The 9,333-nt window shown below is 37.8% G+C and overlaps 1 protein-coding gene across 1 annotated transcript in view; it reads right to left on the bottom strand.

Moving 5' to 3' along the window:
• The window catches only part of LOC144976341 (hemocyte protein-glutamine gamma-glutamyltransferase-like), a 66,351-nt gene extending 57,583 nt beyond the window's left edge, over nucleotides 1–8,768 (bottom strand). Inside the window, exon 1 of the mRNA XM_078920576.1 lies at nucleotides 8,678–8,768. The gene's annotated coding sequence lies outside the window, so the exon portion shown is untranslated. The remainder of the gene's footprint in view (nucleotides 1–8,677) is intronic.
• Between the last annotated feature and the right edge of the window lie 565 nt (nucleotides 8,769–9,333).

The following is a 9,333-nucleotide window of genomic DNA, read 5'->3' as shown; positions in this document are numbered from 1 at the left end:
CATCAACACGTTAAAACACAGCTTCAAACGTCTTTACACAAATAACTAATATTATGTCCTCAACACGTAAAAACACAGCTTCAAACGTCTTTACACAAATAACTAATATTATGTCCTCAACACGTAAAAACACAGCTTCAAACGTCTTTACACAAATAACTAATATTATGTCCTCAACACGTAAAAACACAGCTTCAAACGTCTTTACACAAATAACTAATATTATGTCCTCAACACGTAAAAACACAGCTTCAAACGTCTTTACACAAATAACTAATATTATGTCCTCAACACGTAAAAACACAGCTTCAAACGTCTTTACACAAATAACTAATATTATGTCCTCAACACGTAAAAACACAGCTTCAAACGTCTTTACACAAATAACTAATATTATGTCATCAACACGTAAAAACACAGCTTCAAACGTCTTTACACAAATAACTAATATTATGTCCTCAACACGTTAAAACACGGCTTTAAACGTCTTTCTATAGCAGCTCTGGCACTACAACTTCGATTTCAAGAAGCTTTATTGAATTAAACCTATCCCTACCAACTAAAGGAAAATCGTCACATTCGTTACGTTCGATACAAATAACATTTTTCTTATTCAAATTACTTTTGTACATCATAAAACGTGTTGTAGAGCATGTTTTGATAACGAAATTAAGTATGGCAAGAACGTTACTGCTATTGTGTCAGAGTGATAAAAAATATATTTTGTTTGTTAGTTGGGTGTGAAGTTTTGGGGAAAATCCCGAAACATGGCGTCTTACATTCGTAAAATTCCGAAATTCTCGTAGTAGAAGGTAGGTCAGCTCTATGTACATCCTGGCATAGCTTGTGGTCTTTGATTCTTGTTCAAGAGGTAACGAGTTCGATACCCCAACGAACAGTGTGAACTTGAACAATTCATATCGCTCTAGCTCAATTTGAGACGCTGCATTGCAGCTAACGCTTGTGTCATTCTATCTCTCCCTTGGAACAAACTGAAATGATAAATTTCCCCTTCGGTTGAATTAAGGTGAAATATAAATTGTTTAAATTTTGATTTTTGTTTCAGACAAGACAACGCAGGTGTAGTGATAGATAAATCTCCTTTCGATCCAAAGGTCGGAGTTCTAATCCCGGTGGAGAACCGACATTATTTTTGTAACCTTAGAAGGCTAAGTACGGTTTGACCCAACTACCTTTATCGCAGACGAATGTTGTAATGAATGTCCCCATCGAATCCTGACCTACAGATTCCTGGTTCGACCTTCCGTTATGAGCGGCGAAACATTGTGTCCGTGGAAAAGACATTTTGTTAACATTCTCTCATCAAACGGTTATAATAGTGTTGTCTTTGTTCAAATAAAATTGTGATGTGCCTTAGAGGCCTCATGACTCCTCCTGCATGGGCATGGCTGCTATTGGCTTGGGACATCCTCGAACTCGTATATTGCTTTGAGCACAAGTAAGTGGACATTTCGCTACTTCAAAAATTTAGCATTTTTAGAATCTCAAGCTACTTGATATAAACAAGGTAAGATGTAGACGATAAATAATACACACTCCCACTGTCTCACTTCTGGTGAATGATCTCAGCCAGTACCTGGGAAAACCAAGTCGCATCATAACATCGGATTGACAGAGAGTAACAAGAAAACCTACGACAGAATGAGAGTATAATCGGAGACGGCGATATCCAGGGACGCGAAGTGGCAATAGGGTTTTAATAGTAAACGATGTGCTTTATGTGGTCTTGTGGTATGACACTCGCTTTCGGATCGGAAGGTCCTGGGTTCGAGACTCGCTCGGCGCATATTTCAGTCCTTGGAAAAGGCTCTTTACTCACAATCTCTCACCGGACTCAGGTGTCAAATGAGTACAATTGGCCGTCAACGGCGTTGTCTCTGTCCGAAATAAAATATAATATGGCCTTACAGGCGTCATGTCTTGTCCTAAATGTTATATGTTGTTGTCGGCCAGGGACCCCTTGTAAAGCGCTTTGAGCACGTTTAGTGGATATTGCGCTATATATAAAAAGCTCCAAAAAAAAGCTCAATTTATCTGTGTCAGGTGGAGTCAAGTTGGTAAACTCCAGATGAAAATTGCTAGTACTTGTACCTGTATTCACTTCACACACCACCCACCACCGGTAGTCCACTTTTGATCACACCTGAGACGAGGCAATCACAGGCGACAAAATTGTGACAACTCATCAAAACGAACGGGTTTATTTCAATTTCAGGCCAAGGAAGCGAAAAGGGTCGAAAATGTTGACACCTTTTTTTGTTCCAAAGAATTATGAATGACATTTGCAATGAATGGTTTTCTCCATTAATACACACCGAGCCAAGCACATTGGAAACACACACACGCACACACACACACACACACACATACACACACACACATACACACACACATACATACACACACACACACATACATACACACACACATACATACACACACACACACATACATACACACACACATACACACACACACATACATACACACACACACACACACATACACAGGGGGGGAGAGAGAGAGAGAGAGAGAGAGAGAGAGAGAGAGAGAGAGATGGAGACATATATATATATATATATATATATATATATATATATATATATATATATATATATATTTATATGTATATATACCCACACATACATACAGAGAGAGAGAGAAAGAGAGAGAGAGAGAGAGAGGGAGAAAGAGAGAGAGAGAAAGAGAGAGAGAGAGAAAGAGAGAGAGAGAGAGAGAAAGAGAGAGAGATATAGAGAAAGAGAGAGAGAGATAGAGAAAGAGAGAAGAGAGAAAAGAAGAGAGAGAAGAGAGAAAGAGAGAGAGAGAGAGAGAGAGAGAGAGAGAGAGAGAGAGAAGAGAGGAGAGAAGGAGAGAGAGAGAGAGAGAGAGAGAAGAGAGAAGAGAGAGAGAGAAGAGAGAGAGTAGAGAGAGAGAAGAGAGAGAGAGAGAGAGAGAGAGAGAGAGAGATACACAAACACACATGTATGCTATGTCAAGTGAAAAAAGATTCAGAATGCGAAAGTGTTGTTTTGTTTTGTTTTTGTTTTTTTGGGTTTTTTTTAACCTTCACTCATAGATGTCGCGGTCAGTGGCGCGTGACGACGGGTTAGATTGATATGAAATGATATGTTATAATTATACAAATTATAACATGTAATACCATTAATTTTACGGGAAGTATATTCAATAGGTGTGTATTTTTAGTAACAAGCGGAAACCGGTTAACTGTCACCAGTGGCCTTGACCCAATTAAAAAGCATTCGTCTAATCGGATTTGGCCCCATCTCTTGTTCTCGTATAAATGTCATTGAACTAGATGAAGGTGTGGATAATCATGATGTAGATAATAATGACGATGATGACAATATGATGAAAATAATAATAATAATAATAATAATAATAATAATAATAATAATTAATAATAATAATAATAATAATAATAATAATAATAATAATAATAATAATAATAATAATAATGATAATAAAATAATATATAATAATATATAATAATAATAATAATAATAATAATAATAATAATAATAATAATAATAATAATAATAATAATAATAATAAATATATATATAATAGTAATAATAATAATAATATAATAATAATATATAATAATAATAATAATAATAATAATAATAATAATAATAATAATAATAATAATAATAATAATAATAATAATATAATAATAATCTGAATTTTGATGAATACAGGTGTGGATGAATCCAATTACTGACTTTTGATGGATACAGGGTGTGGATGAATCCAATGACTGACTTTTGATGGATACAGGGTGTGGATGAATCCAATGACTGACTTTTGATGGATACAGGGTGTGGATGAATCCAATGACTGACTTTTGATGGATACAGGGTGTGGATGAATCCAATGACTGACTTTTGATGGATACAGGGTGTGGATGAATCCAATTACTGACTTTTGATGGATACAGGGTGTGGATGAATCCAATTACTGACTTTTGATGGATACAGGGTGTGGATGAATCCAATGACTGACTTTTGATGGATACAGGGTGTGGATGAATCCAATGACTGACTTTTGATGGATACAGGGTGTGGATGAATCCAATTACTGACTTTTGATGGATACAGGGTGTGGATGAATCCAATGACTGACTTTTGATGGATACAGGGTGTGGATGAATCCAATGACTGACTTTTGATGGATACAGGGTGTGGATGAATCCAATGACTGACTTTTGATGGATACAGGGTGTGGATGAATCCAATGACTGACTTTTGATGGATACAGGGTGTGGATGAATCCAATTACTGACTTTTGATGGATACAGGGTGTGGATGAATCCAATTACTGACTTTTGATGGATACAGGGTGTGGATGAATCCAATGACTGACTTTTGATGGATACAGGGTGTCGGGTGATTTTGATAATAAATAAGGAACATTTTGATAGCATATCTATGACGATGTCGCACTCTACGCGCTTTGCATCGGCAATAATACTATGGTAAATATTAAATATTTGTAACAATAATCTATCAGTTGATGCGTGCAAATAAGACGGAGATATTACAATACAGCAGAAGGCGCTATGCAAGGTAGTTCTCATTAAATACATGATCCTTCAATCTGGATGTTAGAATCGTGATGATTGGTGCATCTCTTACAGGTTTGGGGGGAACATTTCAAACTCTTGGTCCTGAATTTTTGAGCTATTGTAAGGTCACACAATTTGTGGAAGGTTCTTAGGAGTTAAGGGACTTGAATGACTAATACGAGTACCTATGACTATGACCCAGATGGCATTTTGAAGCACTGGATTTAAGGTTCGAACCTTTGTTTTTACAGAGTCGTGTGTCCATATTTTATGCGTTTCCTTGAACAAGAATATCTCTGCCTGTTTTAAAAGATCAGGTGTTATTTTCGTTCTCATACCACCAGAGAATGAGGGCTCTCTTAGAGCGTTCAAGAAACAATAAAATGCTGCAACAATCGTAGAAAATTGACAGCATCTATCAAAAGATTCCTTTGCCAACTGAACACATTCCTTGAGGGTAGTCACTATTTTGTCACAAAAATGATATATGTGTTCTTGAAGTGGTCCGAATTTTACAGCCCATTCATTGATTGGTTTTTGTAGACAATCAGGGCCACGATACCATACTGAATCAGGACCCAAGTCTTTCGGGGAATGTCCTCGGGTCACCCAATCTGCTATGTCCAACTTCCCAGGGATCCACCCCCAGCAACTTACATCTCCCCCTCCCCCCTCTCCCCCCGTAGCCGCTTGTATCTCACCGATACGAACTCTTTCATTTCTGGAGCATGTTGAGAATTGTCTCAGAATCGACAGATGCAAAACGGAGGAGAAAGTCAATATCATTACATTGCACCTTTCTTAATCTCTTTGACAGAAAATCTCCGTTTAAATTATCTTTCTCCACACGTTTTCCGTCAATCGTCGTATATATGTCGAAATGGTACTCGTTGACAAACCATGAACTGTAATAGTCTGTCGTCGGCTGGTTTCCAGTGATTTGATTGGATAATGTGTCTATGACGTCACTGTATAAACATGGATGTGAGGGAGTGAAAGAGGAGTGCTGAGTGTTTTCATCTCGTCATCACGGACAGAGAAAGTGTACACAGATTAACGTCCTCGTTTGAAGTGGGATCTTGTCCAAACAAAAAACGTTCCTTTTCTGCCTTAGAGATGATGCACGACACATATTGGGGAGGGAGGGGGAGGGAGGGGGAGAGAAGGGGATTGGCTCACAACGTCAACATTTGTATTGTCGTTAAACTTCAATATAGCGCAATATTCATTAAACAAATCATTTTACAAGGCGGCCCAAGCCAACAGCAACACTTGACATGTAGGACGAGACATACTTTCTCTAAAGGCTATCGCAATTTTATTGTTACTCGTTTACACTTGAGTTTGGTGAAATAAATGTGAGAAAAGAAGTTTGTTCAAGAGTTCAACAATGCGCTTCTCATAACGGGACTGAACTAGAAACCTTTATGTTGCAAGCCAGGCGTCAAGCGGAACATTGTTTTCAATCGACGTATATTCATGTTCAGATCTGATAACCCAAACTGTAATGGGTACATTGTTGTAACGGAAATACTCTCAAAACAAAACAAAAAATGTCCAGTACAACAATGTTAAAACAGGCCTATAATTGATTTCGGCTACCAGACCTGCCAATTTGTACACATTGCACCGACAACTTTTTAAAAAACCTAGAGAATCAGCGTGTGATCAAGTCTGGAGAAGGCGGTAACGATGAGTATGCTGGTATGTGAAGTTCGCCTAGAACATGGAATTGGATTGATGGCTTTTACCATCGGTTATTGAACAGATAATGTTAAAAAGATACAGGTCACGGGAGGTCATCTTGATAACATAAGTTCAAGGCCGTTGGTCATATGATATGATGACATTTGCCGCCAATGCAGGCCTGTGGAGTAATTTAGCCGTGACGAGCTGCTTATTCTTGTTTTCTATTGTGTTGAATAATTTCGTTACATCATTTGTCATGTCGGCAATTCAAATAAAGTGGCGAGATGGACGACGGCAGCCATTGAAAATACAGTGGATTTCAATTCCATACGAGGCAATTGAACGAATTCGGTAAATTGGAAATGCGTATAAATGGAAAGATTTCTTTTCATCTTGACTCTCCAGTCAAGCGGCTTCGATTGTATGCTGATTCAACAAGAAACTGGCTGGTACAGGCGACAATATTATCATTCTCTCTCTCCCTCTCCCTCTCTCTCTCTCTCTCTCTCTCTCTCTCTCTCTCTCTCTCTCTCTCTCTCTCTCTCTCTCTCTCTCTCTCTTTTTTTTTTTTTTTCTTTCTTTCTCTCTCTCCCTCTCTTCTTCTTCTTCTTCTTCTTCTTCTTCTTCTTCTTCTTCTTCTTCTTCTTCTTCTTCTTCTTCTTCTTCTTCTTCTTCTGCTACTTCTCCTTCTTCTTCTTCTTCTTCTTCTTCTTCTTCTTCTTCTTCTTCTTCTTCTTCTTCTTCTTCTTCTTCTTCTTCTTCTTCTTCTTCTTTTTCTTTATATCAATTATTTTAATTGCTTTCGCGTGTCTGCCTCTGTGTGTGTTTTTTTGTGTGTGTGTGTGTGTGTGTGTGTGTGTTGGTGTATGTGAGCATGTGTGTGTTCATGTGTTTGCGTGTAATCACCTAACATAGAATATCAGTCAATATTCATTGTTTACATTCATTCCTTGACAGATCCTGCATTCTCACTCAATCTATTATCTTGATTTATTTTTGCTTTGTGTATATTTTAAACATTTTAAATAAATCGAATTACTGCAAAAGGTTAACGCCCAAAATCTTTTAATCTATTACGGCGTGACAATATTTATTTAATTAAATTTTGCTCCATTCTTTAGCATTTAGGAATAAATCGTATATTCCCACAATGCTCTTTGACAAAAGGGCAATGCGACTCAGGCATCAAATGGAAGACTTGACTCGCATCGCCGTTGAATTACTCTTAGTAGAAACGGTGAAATAGGTTGCCTTGTAAGACAATCGAAATACCAGGAGTAAAGGGTGAATCAAATCTAATGAAATCTTTCATCTGCTAGATGGTTGAAAGATCCGTGGATTGAGTGAGATTGGAGGAAATCAAATAGAAACGAATGCCATCACCCAATTGGATTCAAGCTGCCCAAATCTATTTTCGTCTTTTTGTTCTGATGCTTTTATTCTGTCTTATTTCCTCATTTCATTTGAAGATGACGTGGACGATACAATAACCCAGCCCGTGACGACAGATGAGATCAATAACAATTATCGATCCGAGAAATCAGATTATCGTCCAATTATTATTAACATCTCCAATGAAAACCAAAAAAATGGATTAATACTGTCCTACTACGAGATAACACCGTATTCAAAATTTGGGTCAGAAAGCTCGTCCTTCATTTATTGATTGATTTATCGATCGGTCTCGCAATGTCTCAGTTTTGAGTTTTTGCCAAGATGAGGGTCATTTATATCGATAGATATTTGAAGGACGCAATTTTTGCCCAAATTTTTAACTACGACAGGTAAACAGGTGACATCTATTGATTCCCAGTCCCCGTGTCATTTCTGTTTGGTTGTTTTTAAGGGTTTTACGGCACTTGCAACACATTTGGGTTATATCAGAGCCAGTAAAATAGAAGAAACTGGGATAGTAAAAAGTTCTAGAATTACAATTAAAGCACCCAAGAAAAAGTAAGACATCGGGGAACTGGGGACAAATAGGGATCAGATGTAGATTCCAAGAGCATATCACCAATGTACTTAGTTTGAGATCACCTATAAGTCTCATCCAGACACAAGCACGAAATTCAACAAAGAGGAATACACTCAAATGCTTATACTATACATTAAAAATAACAAATATAATAATACATAACAGAGAGATGATTTACAAGGAAAAAATATCATCTCCCAAAACAATAACTATGCATTTGACTGTTTCCCTCCCAGCCAGGACTCCGGCCAGGGCCAGGACAAAACCAAGTAATCTCATTCCAAGACAAAGACAGAAAGCAATTTGGAAAACAAATATAAGGGGATAGAAGACACAGTGTGTACCTCCCTGCTGTCATTTCTATTCCATATTACAATAAATAGCACACATTAATAATGACTTACCTCTGGGTGAATCTCCCCAAATGAATGAGTCCAAACACTTGTCCTATGTTTGAAGGAATGAAAGATTGGGATTAAGTATGACACAATCTTGTCTAGCCAGTTTGTATGGGGCGGATGGGGGAGGGGGAGGGAGAGAAGGGGAGAAGAGGGGGGGGGGGGGGTAGAGTTGAATAGAGGAGGGAGAGGGCGAGGTGTGAGGTGAAGTATGCACTTTTATAAATTGTAGGATTAACGTTGTCCCTTGTGATGTCGCCTTGAATGTGGTTCGTGTGTAGGACAGGATGTGTGGGTTGGGGTGGGGCGGCAAAGGCCTAGGGCTTTAGTTAATGACAAAAAGAAATTAGGGCTTGATTAGTAACAAAATTAAATAACCACGAAATGAAAGAGGTCAACTTTAGTATCAAAGGAGCTGTAAATATACTCAAACTCCAAATATCACAGGAAGTATCTACGAAGCAATACACAGTTTTAGATAATAGTATCAACAATAACGATTGGGCTGTCCGAAGATTGCACAAAGTAAAAGGCATGAACCAGACCTGTAGGATTCAAAAGTAATTCAAATATGTGTGTGTGTGTGTGTGTGAGCGTGTGTGAGTGTGTGTGAGTGAGTGTGTGTGTCTGTAGAAAGATGGAGATAGATAGATTGAGTAATA

The sequence above is a fragment of the Berghia stephanieae genome, chromosome 7 (assembly GCF_034508935.2).
Source record: "Berghia stephanieae isolate SIO BIC M18660-M18661 chromosome 7, UCSD_Bste_1.3, whole genome shotgun sequence".
Taxonomy (NCBI): Eukaryota; Metazoa; Mollusca; class Gastropoda; order Nudibranchia; family Aeolidiidae; genus Berghia; species Berghia stephanieae.
Note: the sequence above shows the minus strand (reverse complement) of the source record. Positions and strands in the feature narration are given on the sequence as shown.